The 23,593-nt window shown below is 43.3% G+C and overlaps 1 protein-coding gene across 1 annotated transcript in view; it reads right to left on the minus strand.

Moving 5' to 3' along the window:
• Positions 1 to 1,070: 1,070 nt before the first annotated feature.
• PCDH17 (protocadherin 17) overlaps positions 1,071 to 23,593 on the minus strand; it is a 472,217-nt gene continuing 449,694 nt past the window's right edge. Inside the window, exon 5 of the mRNA XM_081858029.1 lies at positions 1,071 to 1,086. The gene's annotated coding sequence lies outside the window, so the exon portion shown is untranslated. The remainder of the gene's footprint in view (positions 1,087 to 23,593) is intronic.

Here is a 23,593-nt window from a genome sequence, read left to right on the forward strand (position 1 = left end):
GCCACCCTGCCCCTGCAATTACCTGACCTGGGGGTTCTGGGTCATGGGCTCTACTGGTCAAAATGGGAGGCTTGGCAATCGCCCTCTCCCTCTGGAAAGAAACCAGAACTGCTCCAATAAAACACATGTGGCAAAAAGGAGCATTAGGCCCTTACCCGCTTGTGATTGGCTAAGCAGATAGCCAGTCAATCAGGATTTCCCCCGCTTCACTTCCAACTTCCCACTGTGCCCCTCGGCCTCGTGCTGTGGCTCTCCATTTGCATGATTTTCACCTGGGGCCCCTTGGAATATCCTGGGCCCCCCTGATTGGGCGGGGTATAAATTAGGCTTCATGTTCAGGAGTCCCTTTATGGTTTTCTTAGTATTTATGTTGCAATATTTCTGAAATAGTTTATTTTCCTCATCTAGGCTGCAGAAACAACAATGAGCTGAATTTATTAGCATTGACTTCAGTCATGATTGCCATAATGCCAAGGAACTATAATCCCCAGAAGAGGGACTGGATTTTCAGTTTCAAAAAACTGGCACATTTCATTTGGGCAATTTCAAGTGTAGACCCTTTCCATTCCCTTAACTTTTCTCTCCTGTTGTGACAGAAAGCTCAGAAAGACCAGAGTCTGGTGATGCAGAGGAATTCTGGCCCAGTGGAGCAGCTCACCAAGGGCTGTGGGTACAGCTAGCCAGAGCAGGCTGGAGGGAAAAGAAAAAGCAGTGAAGGGTTGAGGGTTCTTGGCTGATAGCTCCTGAGCTGTGGGTGTAAAATCCACTCTGAGGAAAATATCTGTAGCCAGAGAAGGAAGTCTCTGAGTTTAGCCTCAAGGACAGTGATAAGTGTCTTTTATTTATTTTATTTTTTTAAGAATAATTTTTTATTAACCGACCAATCACATCAAATCAAACCAAATTACATAAATTCCAAATTACACAGCTGAATTTTAAATTTTTGTTGGGGGTACCCATATTTCAAGTTCCGAAGGGGATCCAATCATCTTCTTGCTTCTTACTGCTGTTTTAATGTCCACAAATCTAACCTTATGATGTTCACAGTACTATCCAGTCCTTTCTTATTGTTTTTCCACATCTCTTCTTGTTATTTTCATATATTTTTCCTTTCTCTTTGTGACCTCTGATAATCTCCACAAGCTGGTTATAACAGTTTGTAATCCTGCGTGAATATTTTTTTTTTTATCCAGTAGCCATATCCAGACGTTTTCCATATAACATCACTTCCATACATCAAAACAGTCTTAGCGTCATTAATATTCACCAATCTGCCTCCTTACTCAAAACCTCTGAGGAGATTCACTACGAATGCAGTCTGAAAACAAATCCGTTCTTCCTCCCAGCTATAAATCCTTTGGCAAGATGGCGACTCTGAATTAATTGCTGCGCCATTCCCAAAAGCTCTTATTGCTTCTCGATCTCCATAAAGCATACTTTTGGTTAAAGTTTATCTCCACACAGACCTTAATCATCCTGCTTTGGTCAGTTCAACTGATGATTCTAATGATGAGGGGTTCTTGTAAATCACATAGAAGGAAAGTAAAAAAGGTCCCCCCCCCTTCAGTCCCGTTGTCAACATACCCAGCCTTTGGGTATGTTTCATCGTAAAATATTCCTGTTTCTCCAACCCATCGTCTTCTTTCGCAGAGGTCACTTAAATTAGCAGACTTCACTCCCCTTCTTCACTTGAAATATGTACATTTGCTTCTTTTGTAATTAATTATTCCAAATTGCTGCAGCTAGTGCGCGATCAGAGACAGCATCCAGGAGAGCCGAGGTCCACATGGGGGCATTCTGCCTAGGGCCCTCACCCTCTTCTTTCGAATTAGGGGGTGATTTATGGGCACAGCAGGCAAGGGCAGTGTTCCCCATTTCCTTGGGGCAACAAGGGAGGCTGCCTACTCCCATAACAGCCTCTTAATTACCCCGTGTGGGTCGGAGAGATGGTATTGTCGGCCATCTTCCAATGCTCCCCCTAGTGGCCCCCCGTGATAAGTGTCTTTTAGGCGTATACAGGCAAGACAAAATCTGGGAAGCTGAATTGGGGACAGGAAAAGTAAAGGTGTGAGGGAACACACTACTTGGGTCTCAATTCAGTCAGAAGGGGAATGATCTTCTGGAAAGAGAAGAATCCAAATCCAGTTAAGAGGAGTGTGGTGATCCCCTGGGTCCATTACACTACTAGACTAGAGGAGCCTCAGGAGTGTAATTGATAGAAGGCTGGGAAACTGACAGAAAGGACCACCATATTTAAGATTCCAAGTATTAAGGCCTAAGCTGTCACATCCATACAATCCTGGACGACTCGGCTGTGATAGGGCTTGATCACATCAACAGTTCTGAAATTCCATTTTGGTTCTTTTTCAAGGGATTGTTTTCATTTGACTGTCCATTTTGCCCAGCTCCTTCTGCATACATCAAAGTCTGCCGCTGCTATTCTCTCATTTTCACCAAGCTTTCTGGAACATTCTAAGAGGTCTAAGAAATGGGCAACAGGGAGGTCCTTTGCAGATTGGAGGGGTGGAATAATCCAGAGAGTGCTGAACTAGAGTCTGCATCATCCCAGACCATTGCCCATACTTGCTAACACTGAAAGACATTTGAGTTCAGCAACATCTGAAGGGCAACTGAAGTAAAAAGAACCTGTGTGTTTACCACCTTGTTTAGAAGTTTGTAACATCCACCAAATTTGATACATATATAGCATGTCCAACAGGTAGATCATGATCTACTGGTAGATCACTGGACGTCTGTGGTAGATCATCTTGTAGATCATTGGCTCCCCAAAGAAGCTGAACAACTGTGGCTCCCCTAAAAAACCCTCAACATTTTACCTCCTCCCTGAAAAAACTCAACGACTTTGACCTGAACCCCCCAAAAGGGGGTAGATCACTGCCAGTTTTTAATTCTGTGAGTAGATCGCAGTCTCTAGGGAGTTGGCTGCCCCTGATATATAGCTGTTTCTTGAAATAATTCCATCTCCTGACACCTCTTTTGTTTTACCAACTTTGTTCTGTAAAACAAAAACTTTTTCCTGTTTAGCATCCCCAAGTCTCCAAGTACCAGTTTTCTTTAGAAAAAGCAAAAAAAGGGGGGAGGGGGAAAAAGCCAGTCATCTTACCTGTATTTGAAGGGTGGTGTTCTTCTCATTATTATTTAGGACTGTGACAATTGTTTGCTCACGATAATTATGTGTTATGGAAGTACCACTGGGTGTTTGAGAAACTCTTCCCTGATCACCTTTTTTGCAACAAATTCAAGGGCTTTTCTCTACCAGATTGGCATCTGCTTTGGGAACAACTTTTTCCTGAGAATGTGATACAAATTAATAGGAATCACATTATTCACATGATGGTGTTACATTTAGCCACATGACAACATCATCAATTCAGTGGTGGTGGAGTGGGCCAATGCTTTAAAAATCTCATCAGGAAGGCTTTCTTATTGAAGGTGATGAAAGCTTCAGGGGAAAAAAGACTTTCTCCCCTTTGTGTTTAGCCGTTGTGTTCAACACATTGGGTTTAGAATGCCACAATATTGCTTTAAATGCATGACACATCTTCTAAAGCAATTTGAGCAATGCCACTGCCTCTTTCCTTTTTGTACATCTTCTCAAACAGCAGTTGCAGTTCTTCTGAAACCCACAAGTGAAAGGTTAACCCAGAAAAATCCCATTTATGGTCTATTATATGCAGATGGGAGTGTCTTCAAGAATGCTCTCACCTTTTAAGTTGCCTTTGTAATATATCTCCCATTGCACTTAGGCACTTGTGATCTTCAGTTTTATATGAACTCAATTATTGTCTTGTTCGGGAAAATTACAAATGTTTTAGTTAAACTCAATACATCAATCACTTTCACTTCTGTATTTAATTAGGTTTTGCAGACAGAATAAATGTATTTTTCCTTTACAATTTTCTGCCAGTCTCTGGATGTGATCCAGCTAAAGTTCAGTATGTTTAAGTCCCATAGATTTTGGTTTAGAAAATGTAAACATTCCCTTAAATCTCTCCCACTAAATTTCATTGAATGAAAGTGCTTCGCTCTTAGGGCTTCTTTCATTTTTTTTCAACATAATATTTTTAATCAATGTAAAGGTCTAGTTTTACTCAGAGTAGATGCATTGCACTGGGACATTCTGAAAGCTTTTGACAAAGTGCCTCACTCAAGTCTCATGAGCATGCCTAGCGGTCATGGGATAAGAGATGATCTTGTGAATGACGAACTAAGAAATAGGAAGCACAGAGTAGAAAGTGTTAATTAGCTGGATTTGCAAGATGCAAACCAAACAACACTCGCCACATCAGCACATGTGTGGACCACATACACTTCAGTGAAATGAAACCATCATCTGGAGGATGGCGCTAAAAGGTCTCTTGAAAGTGGCAGGATTGCTACTCATCCCTTTGGAAGGAGCAAGACAAACTAGAAGCTTTTTAAAAACCAAAACAAAACACATCCTTTGTAAAATGTCATAAGGAGCGCCACAGAAGGCCAGATAACATTGCTCTGATCACGGCATCTGCTTGTGAACTTCCAGATGACCACCCTTGAGCTATATGCCAAAATCCAACACATCTCATTGTCTTCATAAGAGATTCAAATGCAATTTGCCCTCCAAGGTTTCTTCCCTGCAAGCGGCATCACCCTTCTATTTGCCTTGTTTGGATGAGAGCTGGAAGCCTTTGCTGCCTGATTAGTGAAAACGTGTGTAGGAAGCTCTTGGTTTCATGGAGTCAAAAGAAGAGGATAGATGAAAAACATTTCATTCAGCTTGAGTACGTGTTGGTAAATATTGACAGTGTAAGTTAGCAGCATCATATACTCTATACTGCTCAGAAATCCTTTAATTTTGCTTCTGCTCAATTCCCTGAAGTGATAAACAAATATAATTCGTGACAGCAATTAAGTGTATTTGTCATAGCAACGAAGTTATTTAAGTTACTACATGTCCCACTGAAAATAAGTAATGCTGTCCATAAAATGGCTTTGCAATTCTGTACCATGGACAAAAACAACTATGTCACTAAAGTCCCTATTTAATTATTGAGTTAATTAGATTCCTCTAGAAGATGAGAATAATAGCCAGAGGCCAACTTGGTGTTCTCTTGATAGTCCTCACACATGCAAGAGACAGTTTTAATTCTCAGACAAAAAAAGTTACAGAAAATAACCTTGGCGGTTTTCACATATTGTTCCTTTTGTGTCAGCTGCCAGCTTGCTGCAATTAACAAGGTATCCATCTACCTTTTCCTGCACTGAACTCTTCAAATTATAGATACTTTTTGTTCATGAGCAGTGAATAGGAAGCCAGTGAGGGCCTCTAATGAGGCATTTGCCCATGTGCCTCCTCCTTCAAACGTGAGGCTGATGGTGATTCAGAACAGGGCCTTTTCTAATGTGGTACCACACTGGGGGAGCTCCTTGCTTCCTAGCTTCACTTCCTGTTCCCTTCCCCCTGCAAGCTGCAGCATTTGGGTTGTGACAAAGGGCAGTATATGGTCTGGCTGGGTCACATAAAGCATGAAGGATGAACTACCACCCTAAGTGGAAGTGCAAGACATGAGATTGGTTGTTGTTGCTGCTCCTTATCCCCAGAGGTGCGTCAGGACCCTGGGCCCTTGGCCCCAAGACCACTCAGTGTGAAGTTTCTCCATACAGTCCTGTGGAGCACATCAGCGGCTGCCTTGCATATAGGAACTGGAGCTCAACAAATCCCACAATAAGCTATTGAAATTTATGTCAGTGGCATGCAAAGAGCCCCATGTTCTTGAGAGCTTGGGGGGAGCACTATCTTTCATACATCCAGAAGAGCTTGTTTGTTTTCTTAAGCTATTTATTAATTGTCCTTCCTGCAGAGGAGCTCAGGGCAATGCACAAGTGTTAAGCAGCATAACACAGACATAAAAAACAGTAAGTAAAAAGTATAGCAATGCATCATTAAGAACTTATTACAACACTAATATTGCTGCTGAGAAGAATGAAACTATACAAGCCTGGCTCCAAAAGAAAGTCTTCAGTTGGCACCTAGAGACAAGCATTGAGAGCAACGTTTGTACCTCAAAGGGGAAGACCATTCCAGACCAGGGAGAAGATCATTCTCCATTATGCCCTGTCCCCCAAGCCTGGTGTGGAGCATTAGCAGACCACCTACCTCACCCTTCAGGACCACATTGGCTGATAAGAAACAAGGTATTATTGCAGATATTTGAATATTGCCCCTAAGACTGTATTAGCAACCACACCTAGGTCATACTTGCTGAGTGGCATGCACAAACTTAGATTTTTGTTCAGCAGTGGTCTCTCAAGCCTGTAAAATAATAAAAAGGAAAACCAGCAACTACCCAGTGGTTGGAAGTAATACTCTGGGGCTTGTTTTCCTCTTCAGTTAACAAAGGTGCTCCACGGAACTTACTCTCAGGTAAGTGGGCAGAGGATTACAGGCAGCATAAATCATTCACCAAAATAAAATTAAAACTATTACCCCAGCATCCTGGCTTCCTGGCTGAGTTATTACCCTGGTCTCTTAGGTTCTAGTCCAAGACTCTAACCATTACACTACACTAGCCTATGGTGTGATTCAGATTATGCTGTTATTGTACGCTCTCTCAACTCTAAGCCTAAACCAGGGAAGGCCTACTAATTTAACAGAGTGGTCTGCATCACAAACCAGTGGATCCCCGGTGGGATGCAATTATAATGCCGAAACCTGCAGATGAAGTCAGGGCTGCTGCCTCACAGAATAATATGCTTCACCTTATCACCCATCACTTGATTACGGAATATGTGACAACTTGAACAGAACTTGAATTTGCATCTGGACTCCTCTGAAAAGCATTGGGAAAGTTGAATTCTCTCTGTGATATATTTGATTTGTGGTAGTTCATTCACATATATAAGTCACCACTTGGTAACCTCAGTCTTCTAGAAGGCATGTCAAGATATACCGTACCTTTTGTGAAAAAGTGAGCTCTCACACACCCAGTTTGCAACCACAAGAAGAAACATGGATCAGAAGCTACGCAGACCAGGTCTGCATAACTTGTGTTCACCAATTGTGTTGTCCAACATGCTTGATTTATGTAGCCCTGGCGCATGCCCTCATGATTCTAAATGTCACCAACTGAATCCTTGTGGCCTTCAAATGCTCTATTTCCAATATATTTCAGCTAGGATTGTGAAACAGAACATATTGATTTAAAAGTGGAATGCTAGCACCCCTTTCCCTGACGGGTTGACCATAGTGACAAAATGTTCAAGTAATAAGCAGTGAAAGATGGCTGTTTATCTAAAATAAATCATTTAATTCATTTTACTCTGTTTAGGATGAAGCCTTCAGTTTTAAGCTGGTAGGCTGTCTCTATTATGTGCAGTAAAAAAAAAAAAAACCTCTTTGTTTCAGGTTTATGTTTTGGTTGAAAGCTGTACTTTTAAAGTTTTAAAGTTCAGATACAGACAATTTAGACTCTTGCAAAAGAAAAGTCCTTAACTTTAATGCATAACAGCTGAAGAAAGAAAGACAAGATGCTAATAACATTGGAGATTAGGGTAGAGACTCCTTTCAATTTCATTGAGCAAATAAAAGTTTTGTCAATCAAATTAAAACCTGTATTTTTAAATTGTATTGTGACAAAAATCAATTGTTTTTGCAGTATGCTAATGCACTGTAGCAGCTTGGATTGAACAAAGGGCCAAACAGTAGGGCCCCCCTCCCTGAAAAGAACCAATTCACACCTGTTAGCAACTGTGAAATAGGCTTAGACATAATGCCAGGCATGGAATTTAAATACAATGCCAGCTATTTCATGCAATGTCATTTATATATCATTCTTTCTAAAGTGATTTATTTAATTTAAATAAAATATGGCACCAGCACTTGGAGAATTACTTGATACACTTGACAGTAGCAGAGCAAATTGTAAAAGCAGTTCCTGTGGGGTTGAGAGCCAAAGTGACGGTATTATGAGAATGGAAAACTCCCTTCTCATGTGATTTTAGAAGGAACAAACATAAAGAAACATAAAGATAGATGTGTTGACTCTGAGGAGGAGTCTATCCATCCTTAAAATGTCCCTATCACCATCAAAGTAGGTAGCAAAAAGCTGGCATTGCAACCCTCTTCAAGCATTCAGACAGCAACCTTCCAACTTCTAGAGAGAGACACTGTGAAGCAGGGAGCCTCCCTTACTTGCCACCTGAGTCAATATATTATGCAGTAATTCCTTCCCTCTTGTCCTTTTTGAACTGAGCCAGTCTGTTCTAGGATCAACGGAGCAATCCTATGCACAAGAAGTTGGCATAAAGCAAGCTGGTGCACACTAAGTACTGAAAAATTACACCAGATCCGAACCCTGTTCAACAGCAGGACTGCTGCTCTGCCTAAGCCTGACAGAAGGACAGCAAGCCTATAAAAGAGCGTTCTGTGCTAGGTTGTTAGGGTACAGCCATGGATGAATGGGCTTAGGCTGGATCCTAAGTCCCCTCTCTCTGGGCCCACCCCTGCCATGAGCCCAGAATGCCGGGGGGGGGGGGGCTTCATCGGCTGAGCCAGGGTGAGCTAGTTTGGAGGCATATCATCAGTTGAGCCAGGGCTGGAGAGTTAATGTTGGCTGAGCCAAGTCCTGCTGCATCCTAGTGGATCTTGCCATAGAATTCCCTGCCCCTCCCCATGCCCACAAAAAAAGATAGTGCTGGATAATGCTCAACTGGATAAATTAACAATATGGAAGAAAACAGTTTATAGTGTGCTAGAAATACTGTAACTTTAAAATGAAGGTACAATAACACATCTGGCTTTGCCGTATTAAAGGGAAAGGTAAAGGTACCCCCTGACCATTAGGTCTAGTTGTGGACCACTCTGGGGTTGCAGCGCTCATCTCACTTTATTGGCCGAGGGAGCCGGCGTACAGCTTCCGGGTCATGTGGCCAGCAGAACTAAGCCGCTTCTGGTGAACCAGAGCAGTGCACGGAAATGCTGTTTACCTTCCCGCCAGAGCTGTATCTATTTATCTACTTGCACTTGATGTGCTTTTGAACTGCTAGGTTGGCAGGAGCAGGGACCGAACAACGGGAGCTCACCCCTCGCGGGGATTCAGACTGCTGACCTTCCAATTGGCAAGCCCTAGGCTCAGTGGTTTAGACCACAGCGCCACCTACGTCCCCCCTTTTTTTGCTGCATTGCTTCTCTTTTAATACTAGTGATATTGTTGTTTATACTACAATGGTACCTCGGGTTAAGAACTTAATTCCGTTCTTAACCTGAAACTTTTCTTAACCTGAGGTACCACTTTAGCGAATGGGGCCTCCCACTGCTGCTGTGCCGCCGCCGCACAATTTCTGTTCTCATCCTGGAGCAAAGTTCTTAACCTGAGGTACTATTTCTGGTTTAGCAGAGTCTGTAACCTGAAGCGTCTGTAACCCGAGGTGCCACTGTATATTGCATTTACTATGTATTTTGCATTTCATAAACAACCCTGAGTATCCTTTGTTAGAAGAACAGGGTGAATTATTTAGAAATAAAGCTATGTTGTGACAGAAAGCAATAAATCACACCAAATCTCAGGGACCTGCAGTGTGAGACCAGTGCCTCACAGCCAAATCCTCTACATGTTTACTCAGAAGTAAGTCTCACTGTGTTCAGTAGAGCCTAACAACTGTGCTTAAGTTTAGGATTGTCATCTTAGTTTACATTCCCACAACATCGCCAGAGGTTTTAAATGGGAATGCAAGTATGATTCTTTACAACCACAAGCATTATTAGAATAGGTGCTTCACAAAACAGAGACTATCAGCTTGTAGATAAAACACTAAACTTCTCTGAAAAATATAAACTGATACCTACCTAAATGAAAATGCCCATAATTCTGTGCTGCCTTTGTTTCCATACTCTTGCTGCCATAATTCAGTGACGACTGGAAAACCTGATCGAGGTTTTGGGGTTGTCATTTTTTTAAGGTCAAAATCAAACTGCCTGTGATTTTAACTGCACAATCCGTAGTGACAAAAACAGAATGAAAAGCATAAAAGAACCTTGATATGCATTTATAGATTTGTTGATTTCCTCGCATTTGCACTAGAATTCTCCAAAGACTTAGAATGCTAAGACGTGGGCAGCTTACTAGGTTACACTAAGACACAGCAGCTTCCCCCTTCCACATGACATCCCTTTTTAGGACTCCATTGATTTCCTCTGCAGCAGTTTACATAACTCAGTCACTGCATGGCTTTCAGTGAAGTAAGCAAAAGAAGACAACACCTTACACTGTCCCTGCATTGAGAAGGGTGCATGCCAAATAGCCAGACAGAGGTGCCGGGTCAAGGAAGAACAGAAGCAGGAGAAGCCCCCTGTAGCACCAGAAGAAATGGCGTGCATGGCAGCAGACGCAAGATTTCTTTCTCTGGGTCTGCTGTCAACGCACAAAGCCAAAAGCAGGGGTCGGCATTGGCAGGCACCTTCCAAGGACCCCACCCAAGTCAGGGGTCTGCTACCAATCTATCAATCTTCTGGCCCCCCTGCTCCTTTCATCAAAGGTGTCCAGGGTGAATAAACATTGAGAGGAGAAGGAGAAGGAGAAGGAGAAGGAGAAGGAGAAGGAGAAGGAGAAGGAGAAGGAGAAGGAGGAGAAGGGGAAGGGGAAGGGGAAGGGGAAGGGGAAGGGGAAGGGGAAGGGGAAGGAGAAGGAGAAGGAGAAGGAGAAGGAGAAGGAGAAGGAGAAGGAGAAGGAGAAGGAGAAGGGGAAGGGGAAGGGGAAGGGGAAGGGGAAGGAGGGGAAGGGGAAGGGGAAGGAGAAGGAGAAGGAGAAGGAGAAGGAGAAGGAGAAGGAGAAGGAGAAGGAGAAGGAGAAGGAGAAGGAGAAGGAGAAGGAGAAGGAGTGCTGACTGGGCCCAGAGGGAGAGGCGAGCAAATGGGCAGTGGCAGCAGCACAAGAGAGGAAGAGGAGATGGATTCACCTCAGGGTGGTGTTCCGACTGCCAGCACCTTACCCAGGCTCTCCCCACCAACTCCCTCCCCCGAACTCCCCCCCCCACTGGAACTGGCCTGGAGTGGATAGGGATGTGTGTGGGACAGGGCTTATTTCCCCACTCCTTGCTTTTCCTCTGCAACCACTCCCCACAACCACCACTTTCCTCCACTTGGCTAGGTGCTGAGGTGTGTTTCTCAGATAAGAGGGGGAAAGTAGGAATGGCAGAAGAAAAGCAGTGGGCAGGGGCAGTTTGGCATTCTACACACAGTCCTGCTGGCCACCTTTTCACTGCAAGAGTCCTCTTTCTCCACAACTTTGCACAGCAGCTGGGGGGGGGGGACTTATTTAGGAATCCTGGGTTAATGCTGAGGGCCAAGCTGGATAGGACAAGGCAACCACCCTTGTTCATGTGTCTGTTCCATTCAGGTATAACACAGGCAGCAAGGTAGGAAAAACATTTAGGAATGATTCACATAAAGCCCACATACTTAGAGTCTCAGTTTGGGAAACTCTTTCCGCCTCCACACACATAATTTCACAGGGGAAAGGAAGCGCACAACCCAGTCTCTGGGTGTATAGGCTTTCACAACTGCCATTCCCCTCCATCTTTGCCTCTGGATGAGCAACCCAAAGGGTCAGGTGGGAATCCTCATTAGACTGGTTTTTGCATATGGCACATTTCCAATTCAGTAAACAATGATTTATCAGGCCTGAACTGTCACATCTGAACTGGACTGATGTTTGATGGTTTTCCTAAATTTAATGTTTTACCTTTTGGAAAGTGCATTAAAAAGAAGAAAAGATGTCACCAGCAACACAAGGAATCAGAAAAAAGCAAGTTCTCTCCACACTGCCCTGCCCAGATCCTTCAAAGCTTTCCCCCTGAAGCGCAATGATCTTCAAAGTCTTTACTGAAGAGCATATCCAATTTCAAAGCTTTCCCCAATCTAAATGCTTTGAAGAGAACACTATTTCCAAAGTCTAGACATCTTCAAAGCTTACCCCCTCTATTGTCTACTTTTTTCAAAAAATAAATTGTCTATTCTTATTAATATGTTGGACAACTCAGAGGACTTTAGAAGATCTTTTCTCCACCTAAATCCTCACTTAGTCACTGTGATAGGAAAATAGATGGAGACACATGAAGTTCTGCAGGAGATTCCATCTGGAATGATGCTGATTATTTCATAAACACTCATTTTAAAACAGTAACACTTAGTTCACTAAGTTCAAATTATCTGCAGACCCTTGGAAGGGAGAGCTGGCAAGTGGCAGGTGCTTCAAGCACACATGAACATGTTCTGTGCGCTGGGACAGATGGCATGCAAAACATCCATATTTCATGGTTGGAAGCAGCACACGCACACCACCAATCCCCCTTTGACATGAGCACAGGGATGTTCATGCACCCCTGGTCAGCTCATCACTCACTTGTCAGTCATCAAGACTGTAGTAATCCATCACAAAAAAAATATCAAATGATGCACATGTATGTGTGAACTGGGCCTGGATCAATTAGGCCACTTAGTCTTGTTTCCAGATTATCAGCAGCATCAAATACTTCACAGTAAACTTATTGTCCGTACCTAGTAGTACCTTGGGCACATGATAACTCATGGACACCAGGCCTATTTGGAATTCCCTCCATGTCTTCATGCACCCCTAGAGGCAGAGAGTGGGGCTACGTCAGCTGATCTTACACCCCGACATCACAGTTCTGACTGACTGCCTTGCCATCTTCTATGCTTTTGGTGACAGATCTGAAGGCAGAACTTACACACATTCAGCTGAATGAATGCAAGCTTCTCCTTCCTTGCATGCACAGGCATTGGGAGGTTGGGTGCTGCTGCTTCATCTTCCCATGACAGGAGAAGGGAATGTGTGAACAGGTCCAAAGTGTAGGCTTACCAAGTTGCAACCCACCTGCATCTTTAACAGCTTCACAGCTGCAAAAGAGTATGCAATGCTACTGACCTGAATTGTCCTCAGGAGACTTGCCTGTGCTGCAAGAATTAGTTTCAATATTACTTTTTAAAATTTAAAATTTTGTCAAAACTGGCAATTTCACAAAGAAGTGGATTTCCCACAAGTGGCCAGATAAGTTTGAGGCCATTTCATCAAACCTTTTGATGGCTCATATTAAACAGTAATGATATTTTAAATTTTTATTTATTTATTTAAAGTATTTCAATGACTGCTGACATGCCGTGGATAAGAAACAGAGCTACAACTTGCAGGTTTGGCTCAAAATAGTTTCTCAGTCATTAGATGGCCATCAACTGCCTCAACCTCCATCGGCAACATGAAGCTTGCAATACCTTACTGGGTTGTTGCAAGCCAAGATATTGTATGGGAAACACTTCATATTCTGTGAAGCACTCTCTCTATATATATAAATGGCAATCATTATACTCTTATTTTCATTTACAAAAAGTAGAATTTAAAAATGTTATTATGAAAAGGGGTTTTAGAAGAAAGACAGAATAATAATGAAAGCAGAATAGAAACTCTGCTAAGGTGGTATTAGGGTGTCCCATGGGGAGCAAGGCCTTTTCTTTCCCTTTGCTACTCTTGTTCATTCTGCTTTGCACTAAAGAGTTGCTCTTGGTGTGAGTTTTGATAGCTTTGCAAAATTGCACATTTGTTTGATTTTGCCATTCATTTCACACAATTAGGCTATCTTCTATAAGAATCACAAATCTCATTTTCAACCCAGTTTGTTGCTCTTTTCCTTTTCGTTTGCTTGTGGAATTGCTCTTTTTGTCTCACAATCTCTCTCTTGGTTCATGATGGCACCAACAACATAGAAAAATGAAATTGTGTGATCCTGAAAATGAATTTTAGGTTACTAGATAGGAAATTGAAGGCCAGGACTTTCAGGGTAGCTTTCTCTGAAATGCTCCCAGTTCCACATAAAAGGCCAGCTAGTCAGGCAAAGCCTCTCAGCCCAGATGGGCAAACTGGAGTGCTTGGTCTTAAAGGCAGCAGACATACAGGATGTGTTATGGAGAGAATCAGGGGGACACAATTATCTCTGAATAAGACTGTTTTGTCCCCATTGGTATTTAACACTTATATGAAGTCACTGGGGGCAGTCTAGCAGATTTGGAGCAAATTTCTGCAACATGTGAATCAGGAGTGGCTGTGCAGGCTCTGGGCTTGAGCAGGGTGGTGGGCTGGATGAGGGCCAATAAACTGAGTTGAAACCCTGGCAAGACAGAGGCCCTATGGAAGAGTTATTCTCATGCCCAGGAGATAGGTCAGTTCTGGATGGGAATGCAGGTCTTATACAAGAACAAGCATGTTGTCTAGGGACAACAATCTTTGTCACCTAGTGATAACTGTGCTTTGGCAAGATGGTCTAAGATCCATGGGTGGCTGAAGGCTCCAGCCTGCCTCCCAGTGCTCTGGACCTAAGGAGAGAGAGAGTGAAAAAGAGGCATGAGCAGCAATGTGACAATTAGCCTTCAGCAGGCATTGCAAAGTCTGAAGAAGAACCTTTCTCTATGATCAATTCACCAGTTTCATGCTATGCTGCATGATGTTTTATTTTTTCACAGTTTAAGTAATCCCAGCTGTTCATATTGCCATAAGCAGTAGGGGAGTGCTGAAGTACCTGCTCAACATATTAGTCAGTAGAAAATTGCCCTCCTTTAAACATCTGCTATATCATCGCAGTCTTGGTGAGCAAACACTAAAGGGTTATGACACAGCCTTTAACTGATACGCTGTGCCTCATCCCTCTGTTGCTGCTAACATCACATCACATCATTAAAACACCACAGTATTTATGGATTAAGCATATTGTGATTGACTTGGGCTCTCTATTGGCTCTTCCTTGGAGCAAGCAGTGATCATGTCAAAATCTGGCAAAACACCAGCTTCCGTTCACAGTAATAGGGCATCATACAAATATCAGCATAGGGTGAGATCCAAACCAGCTGTTGTTATTAATTTCATCTGCTCAAAAGGAAGACACGATTTTCACAGTCTGAAAGGATTCAGAAATGGATAATTATGCCCATTTAGCAATGTTTAATTTCTGTTTACTTACAAATGGGAGGTTTGTCCATATGTCAATGGCGTAATGTAGCCAGAATGAAAGCTGGCATTGTCCAGTGAATAAAATTATGGACTTGCACCAAAGAAATTCAAATCCCGGCTCAATTGTTCAATAATTGTGTGTCTCTGAGTGAGCCTCAACTTCTCAGGCTCAATCTACTATTAATAAAATGATGATATTTACAACCAATCCACAGAGTTGTTGCAAAATGATATTTATTATGTATTTAGTTCAACAATTTATATACTGCTTAATACCATGATGTATAAGAAAATGTACATAAACCCTATATGTGTTAAAAGTTCTACTCAGTCGACTCCAATCCACTTACACAGCTGCTCACAAGTAGGGCTGCCCCTCTCTTTAGTGTTGGGGAAGTTTCATGGTCTTATGCTTTGCCCCTTATATGCATTAGAGATGCCCTAATAATATGGATATGCAAAACCCGCTAATCAACCGTATTGCCCAAGCCTGCATGGAGTTCAGCCTCACCATCAGCCTGATGAAGACCAACATCCTGGGGCAGGATGTCACCAGCACTCCACACATCACTCTTGAGGTGATCAGCGGTTTTGTCTCCTTGGGCTCCACCATAACTGCAATGTGCTGAGCTGGACAAGCACATTGGCAAGGCAGCTATGGCAATGGCTCATCTCTCCAAAAGGGCATGGGAGGATATGATGTTACTGATCAAAACCAAGATGAAAATCCACCAGGTCTGCATGTTGAGCACACTGTTGTATGGAAGTGACTTGTGGAAGTGACTTGTGACCCACTAGAAGCGACACCTCAATGCCTTCCATGTGTGCTGTGTCAAGAAGATTTGGGGTATCACACGGCAGAACAGAGTCTCAAACAAAGATGTGCTCTCTCAAGCCCACATTCCTAGCATTTTTGCACTTCTGTCTCAGTGATGTCTATGCTGGGTTGATCAAGCACACAAAATGAAAGACGGCATGATCCCCAAGGACATATTCTACAGGCACCAGGCCCACTGGCAGACCAGGAGTTGCACTGGGGCTCTTCCATCCCTTGTACCCTTGGTAAGGAGAGCATGGGGAGGGGGAGGCAAGCCCCTAGCCACTCTCAGCCAGATTGGAGAGCTGTGGTTTTTGTGCCCCCCTTGGCAGGAGCCAACCTACCCAGCCCCTAGGTATGCCACTGGTTATAGCTGTGGTCATGCACCACCTTTTCCATAAGAAGAACACTGAAATCATCAGAACCTACCTCTGTCTTCAAAAGCGAACATGTGATTTCTGCATCAATAGTATAAAAGCACAGCTATTTGTGTCTTTACAAAAATCTATGATGTGACTACGCTGGGAATGCTTCATACAGTTCTCTTTGCTGTATCTCCAAAAGCCAGGTTCAGAAAAGGGGAACCAAATTTATGAAGCTGGAGCAACTTCCCATGGGACTTTTTTGTTTAGAAAAAAAAAAGGCATGAAAGAGGTTTATAAAATTCTGCATGCTGTAGAGATGGTGGGCAAAGAGTTTTTCTTTCCCTCTCATAATAATACAAGAATTGCATGTCATCTAATGAAGCTAAACGGTAGAAAAATCAAGTCAGACCAGAATAATAATAATAATAATAATAATAATAATAATAATAATAATTTATTATTTGTACCCCGCCCATCTGGCTGGGTTTCCCCAGCCACTCTGGGTGGCTTCCTTAAAAACCAAAAATACACTAAAATATCACAGATTAAAAACTTCCCTGAACAGGGCTGATAGTTAAACTACCATGCGATGTAATGATTGCCACCAACGTACACAGCTTGCATGGAGGATGCTTGTCATGTGGACTGTATGCAACTCCAGGATCAGAGGCAGCATGTCCCTGAATACCAGTCACTGGGGAACGATGAGAGAGGTGTTGAGAATTCCATTCCTCCTGAGCTGCAGATGTGTGGGACTGGTGCATGTCACATGTCTGTTTACATTCCAGCACTGATTCTTGGAGTCTTGTGAGCGGAAATTGAGATACACTGTTCCGTTTTGTATAGCTTTTGCTTTTGCAGCTCTCTCTCCGAGGAAGAAAGACAGAGAGAGGAGCCATGTTTTTCTTTGTTCTGTTACGTTTGATTTAATTTGCAATAAATTAGGCTTAGGCCTCAAGGCTGAGCTTCTGTTTGGAACTCTGCTCATCGTGTGCTCATGTCCCTGGATATGGGCCACATCAGCGTGATGGGAGACCAGAGTGAAGAATCCCGGGCGACGCTGCATTGGGGGGAAGGCACCAGGCCTTGGCATTATCGCCCAACAAGAGGACCATGGCATTCCTGCTTGAGGGCTTCTGACAGGCATGTGGCCACTCTGGGAGCCAGCATACTGGACTAGATAAGACCAAAGTCTGACCAGCAGTGGAGCTTTTCTTATGTTCTTCTCCCAGATGCCACATGGAGCTTCATCTGTGCATTCATTACATGTACACCAAAACCAACAAAATGTGCATTAAAAGTGTTACAGAAATGATAAATGAGATTGATGCCAGCACCCTTAAGAGTTGCAGAGTTGGAAGAGGCCCAAAGGGTCATCTAGTCCAACAATGACCTACCTCGGGTTACATATGCTTCAGGTTACATACGCTTCAGGTTACACACTCTACTAACCCAGAAATAGTGCTTCAGGTTAAGAACTTTGCTTCAGGATAAGAACAGAAATCGGGCTCCGGCGGCGCAGCAGCAGCAGGAGGCCCCATTAGCTAAAATGGTGCTTCAGGTTAAGAACAGTTTCAGGTTAAGAATGGACCTCCGGAACGAATAAGTACTTAACCTGAGGTACCACTGTACTGGCAAGATAAAGTGCATTATATAACTAAACCAACTCATTCTTTTGCAGTATGTGTATTTTGTGAGAGGTTTACTTATCTCATCTGACCAAATAATCTGTCGGTTTGTTGTCCTTGTCAAGCATTGCTACTATTTCCAATGGTTATTGTTTAATCTCAGGATTCATGATGCCTAATCTTTCTGGCTATTTTATTTTTTGGCTTCCAAAAAATGAAATCAAAGCACAGTGGAGAAGAAGAAGGAGACAAAGGAAATGAAGAAGAAGAAGAAGAAGCATTTCCTTCCTGTGTATGCAAACCTTGGAACTATCTCTACTTCATTTCCCCCTGCTTGTAAATATTTCTTTACCACCTCTGTCAAGGTGTGACTCGCATGAAAAACACGCTTTGTGCTCTCTGCTGTCTTAAAATTGCTCTGAGCCACACAATGCAAGTAATCTACAGTTCCTTCCTTCCTTCCTTCCTTCCTTCCTTCCTTCCTTCCTTCCTTCCTTCCTATCACACTATGAACGGGGCATAGCTGCATATTCACTCAACTGAGAGAATGAGCTCTGACATCCAGTTGCATGTTCTTTGGTGTGATGAAATATTGTCTAGTTTCGTCAAGGTGCACAGAGCTGGGAGAATTTTCTCTGAGGTGCACAATGGCTGGAATAGTTCTTAATAAATCTAGCACTGAAATTTGCCAGCAAGAGAAATGAGAAAACAGCAGCAAAAATAAAAAAGAAGAAAAAAGGTCAGGCTGCTGTGCTGCACCTCTCTCTCTCTCTCTCTCTCTCTCTCTCTCTCTCTTTCTTTCCCTTCCTTCCTCCCTCCCTCCCTTCCTTCCTTCCTTCCTCAATTTCAGAAGTCTCGGATTGAATTGGAGGATATCAAAGCAGAACTTTTTGATTGGTCCAACAAACCCCATATTTTCCCTTGTTTGGGATTATGTATTTTTGTCACATTCAACTGCTTTGTAGTTTTCTTTTGCCCCTTCAGGACCAAAATATATGTAGATATCTTGAACAAAACACCAGAAGTGAACTGTGGACACTCAAATCTATTCCTTGTTGCCATTCGATTCGGATGAGGTGGTTTAGGTGTTGGACCCTTCTTGGAGGCAGTAATGAACTGGATGAGGACCAGTAAAGCTGAATCCTGGCAAGATGGAAGCACTGTGGATGGGTGGTTTTCAGATTTGGGAACTGTGTAGCCAGCGTGTTCTGAATGAGGTTGCACCTCCCCTCCCTGAAAGAGCAGCTGTGTAGCCTGGAGATTAGCTTTAAACTAATCTTAGGTAATTTTAAACTAATCTTGGGTGGCCTTCATAGCTGGCTTTTCCCAGGAGTTTCACCAGACAAATCTGTTCTTGGATAGAGAGAGAGTCTAGTTACAGTGACTCACAATCTGGTAATCTCTTGTTTGGATTGCTGTAATGAGTTGTCTGTAGGGTTGCCCTTAAACATGGTCTAGAAACTTCATTTAGTGCAGAACATGGCAGCCAGCAGGGACCACATAACACTGACCCTGAGAATGCTTCACTGTCTGTCTATTAGTATCGGGGTTGAGTTCAAGGTGCTGCAATTGACAAATCAAGAAGGGAATAACGGAAAAATATCACCAAAGGCGATCCATCAAAGGTAAGTCTCTTGGCTGCACAGAGGACACGCTGTTAGCTGTTCTGAATGCACGAGCCAAAAGAGGAAGCTCTGGGTCACGTGCATGGGTATATATAGGTCTCTCGATCCATTTGGACTGTGCCCCATTGGCCAGATTAAACCCAGCATTGAGGGACCTACCAATCGGGTGTTGTGGCTGTCCAATTTACCCACCCACAACACAGGAGGTCAGTCTCCAGGTCTCACCACAACACATGCCCTCTTTTAGGGAGGACATGATTTCTCCATGTGCTGCTGCTCAAGACAGAACTGAAGATCACCCCCCCCCACCCCAGCAGCTGTGGTTAGGGTATGGTCAAGGAGGCTAGCGTACCCTGTGTTTCCAGTGGTTGGACACAGCACAGGTTGGGGGCTCCTTGCTCTTTGGAGCTTTGGGCCTTGTGCTTTGGGCTTCTGGTGCTTTCTCTTTGCTGAAGTGCTTATCTTGGGCTGTTTACTGATCTTGCTTCTTGGTTATGATTGGATCTAGATTGATTCTCTGCCTTTGACCTTAGATTGCTAGCACCACCTGCAGTTCTGCCCTTCTGGTGAAAGGCTCATTATCTCCTGGGACTGGGACCCTACCTTCTGAGGACATCCCCTGGAGCATGATGCTCAGTGTAAGAAACCAAAAGCAATTCTTCTAGGACACGGTTCTAGTTCCTGTATTTTTGCTTGTTTTAATTTATTTTCAACTTAATCCTGTTTCCTGCTTGGCAGGGGGTTGGACTCGATGGCCCTTGTGGTCTCTTCCAGCTCTATGATTCTATGATTCTATGATAATCAATAACAGCAACACAGAACTGTAGAAAGTTTTGTGGCTGAGTGGGAATTTGAACCTGCGTTTCCTTGGTCTAAGTCCAGTGCAATGACCACTATACTGATGGGGATTGGTGGGCTGGGAGGGAGGGAGAAGTCCTTCTCTGTTTTGAGTTTTAATCTAAACTGGAGAAGAATATAGATAGGTAGCCGTGTTGGTCTGCCATGGTCAAAACAAAATAAAAAAATTCCTTCCAGTAGCACCTTAAAGACCAACTGAGTTAGTTCTAGGTATGAGCTTTCGTGTGCATGCACACTTCTTCAGATACCTGTGCAGAATATGAGGCTCTTAATACTACTTTGAGGTGAGAGTTAAAATACTCCTGTTAGAGCCCCATGTTTCACTGGCATCTCTAGGGTGGTTTTTCCAAAGCCTTAGCCAGAATGTGGCAGAAGTTAGGTAAGAAAAATGGATGAAGAGAGTAAAGCAGATATTTCACAAATGAAAAATCATTTCTGTATACACACTTTGATTTATGCCACCAGTCTTCTAATGCAAGAATAGTATTTCAGTGAGAATAAGACAGCAAGCAATGGCACTTCCACACATCACAAAATTATGAAAGCAACATGAGTTGTCTGAACTTAATTTCCTGATTTTTTTTTTTGTTGGGTAAACACACAGCAATCAAACTACTGGGAGATAGGTGAGCGATGAACTACTTGTTATCCAATCACTGTCATGCAGTGTATACAAAAAGCAACCTCCCACAACAAAATAGCTTGAATTACAGTGTTTGCCATTCCCAGACCTGCTTTGTATCATTTGAAAGTTCCCCTGTTACATGAGCTTTGTCTGTCACTGAGAGTATATATAAAAGTCAGCTCTTGTCCAGCTCTAGTGTGACCAGGAAGCAGAATCCAACAGCAGCAGCTATGCAGATAGAAGATGAGTTGATTCTGAATGGTAGTGATGGTTAGAGGATGCAGGTTTAACCTCCAGTATTATCCCTGTGGTACATCCCTTACTTTGTCCCATATGAGTTAATAATATCATGAGGAGAATGGCACAAGGACAAGATCTACCATCCACCCTGCACACTGAGAGACCCACCCCTCGCAGATAGGGATTGCACAGGGATGGGCATGTTAGCTATGTGTCTCACTCTGCATAGAGCACACACAGATGCTTCTGATTGTTTTGGTATTTAAATGATCAGGCCTGGTGTTGGCAGTTGCTTATAGTCCAATTATCCTTGTGAGATAATGGGATTTACCCCAAAAGCTGGCCATAGTCATCCAGGCCCAGTTGTCCTATTTACTGGAGCCTTGGTGGCGGTGGCTGGCTTACTTTATAGAGTCTTTAGCATTGGTTTGGCACAGGGCTTTTTCGCCATTCTAACAAAATAAGGGAGTAGTTCATGGTGAGCTCTGGCACCTGTTTTTCTAGAATGATGCTATGTCAGGACCCCAGAGGTACAGTGGGGGGATCAAAGTGGCAGGAGGAGTCAACAGCAGTGTTTGCTGGCTAGGCAAGGGTGGTTTGCTGCTGCTGCTGCTGCTACTGCTTCATCTGATACCCTCAGTCTTAAAGGAGGACCTGGTCAGAATTCGTAAGGTCTCTTCTCCTGCAGCTTTCCACCTACTCTGGAGCCCTGCAATTTCTCTGGCCCTAAACCCAGCAAGGAGTGGTGCCCTTAAAGTATAGTCACATTTACTGTTACAGTAGCCCCACAGCTGCTAACAAGTGACCCCACCTGTCCCTGGGTGGGGCAGGCAGGGGCCCTGAGAAACCTGACACCTACCTTTAACATGACAATCCTGGCTAAGTGCTACAACTAATTTTCAGCATGAAGCTGACAATCACTGACCTTTAAACTTGATGCACCTAGAGTGCTAGATTTACATCTTAATGCTAAATGTCTTAACACTGAAAACTGTCCCACTTAGATCAGCAGGACAGATCTCTTTGCCATTGTATTCAGGCTCGGAAGCCAGGCTAGGATTTGCAAAACAGCTGAGGTGGTGGCCAAGATCCCAAACCTAATATGTGACTTATATTTCCTTTACTGGATTCTCCCTCATTCTCTCTTACACATACAACAAAACACTTCTGAAACTGAGGGATCTTTTTCTTTAAAATTGACATATGGCCATGCTGTCAGTTGTTCAAAGGAAAAGAAAGCACAAACAAACAAACAACTATTTGTGCCCTGTGTCACTGAGCTCTCTGAGTATAGCTATTTGTATTTGAAACCTAAGTAGGAGTTCAGGACCCAATGGTATGACACATGTTATGCATGCATAAGGTCTGAGGGCAAACATTAAGATAAAATCCGGGCACCTCCAGTTAAAGCATCCTCAGAGAGCCATAAGACCTCTGCTGGAGACTAAATTGTCCCTGACAGCCACAGTACTGGGCTGGTTGCTTGATTCAGTATAAGGCACATGTAGCTTCACATGTTTAACATCTTTAAACCAATTCAAGGACTTAGTCAAACATGGGTCTGGAACTGGCCTGAAATTACTTGCAACTTTATTTTGAGTGGGTTTTTATAACATGTTGAGCCTCCTCAAATCCAAGTACTTGTCCTGTCTGTGGTGATTGCCCAACACAGGGTAGGGAAGGGCCAAGCAGTGAAAGTCAGAATGCTTGAATCGGCAAGCATGACTTTTCATTTAGCAGAGCCTAACCACAGTTCTCATGCACCTCCAAATCAGCCCTTGCTCTCTTTTCCCAATAAGGATGAGGTGGCCACTCTCCCTGACCCACAAAGCACTCTCTTTTCCTGATGGGCACATAGGACTTGATTAGAAGTCTCATGCTTCCAGTTGGTAATGTGAGTTCTCTACAGGGCATCTTCAATAGGAGCAAATCAAGAAATCAAAGCATCAGTTCCCAGGGATTCTGAGAGTTGTAGCCAAGTTGTAGATCCCCAGCAAGAAAAAACAAAACAGTGTGTCAATAGGAATACCCACTGCCTCCTCCCTCAGTGTAAGGTATTTCTTCCCTTTGGGAAGGAGGAGGAGTTAACACTAGAGGCAACAGAAGGTGGTCCATTGGGCTTTTTTTTTTTTTTTAGTGTTCAGTTGGACTTACTCAAAAGACCCCAAGCACTTTCAGATTGACCAACCCTTACCTAAGCACCTGATTCATGGTTTGTGTGCTGCCATTGATGCTGATGACAATATGTTGGCATTTAGGGTGGCAATAGAACCGAATGAGGTGGCATGGGCCTTTCCAGGTTGCACCTCTAGTCTGAAGTGGTGCAAACTGGACATAGATTGACTACCTCAGTGACAAATAGGCTGTTCACACTTGATATGTCAATGGGGGCTGGTTGGCTTCAGTGGGCTACATTGATTCAAG

The sequence above is a fragment of the Podarcis erhardii genome, assembly GCF_964252035.2.
Source record: "Podarcis erhardii genome assembly, chromosome: 4".
Taxonomy (NCBI): domain Eukaryota; kingdom Metazoa; phylum Chordata; class Lepidosauria; order Squamata; family Lacertidae; genus Podarcis; species Podarcis erhardii.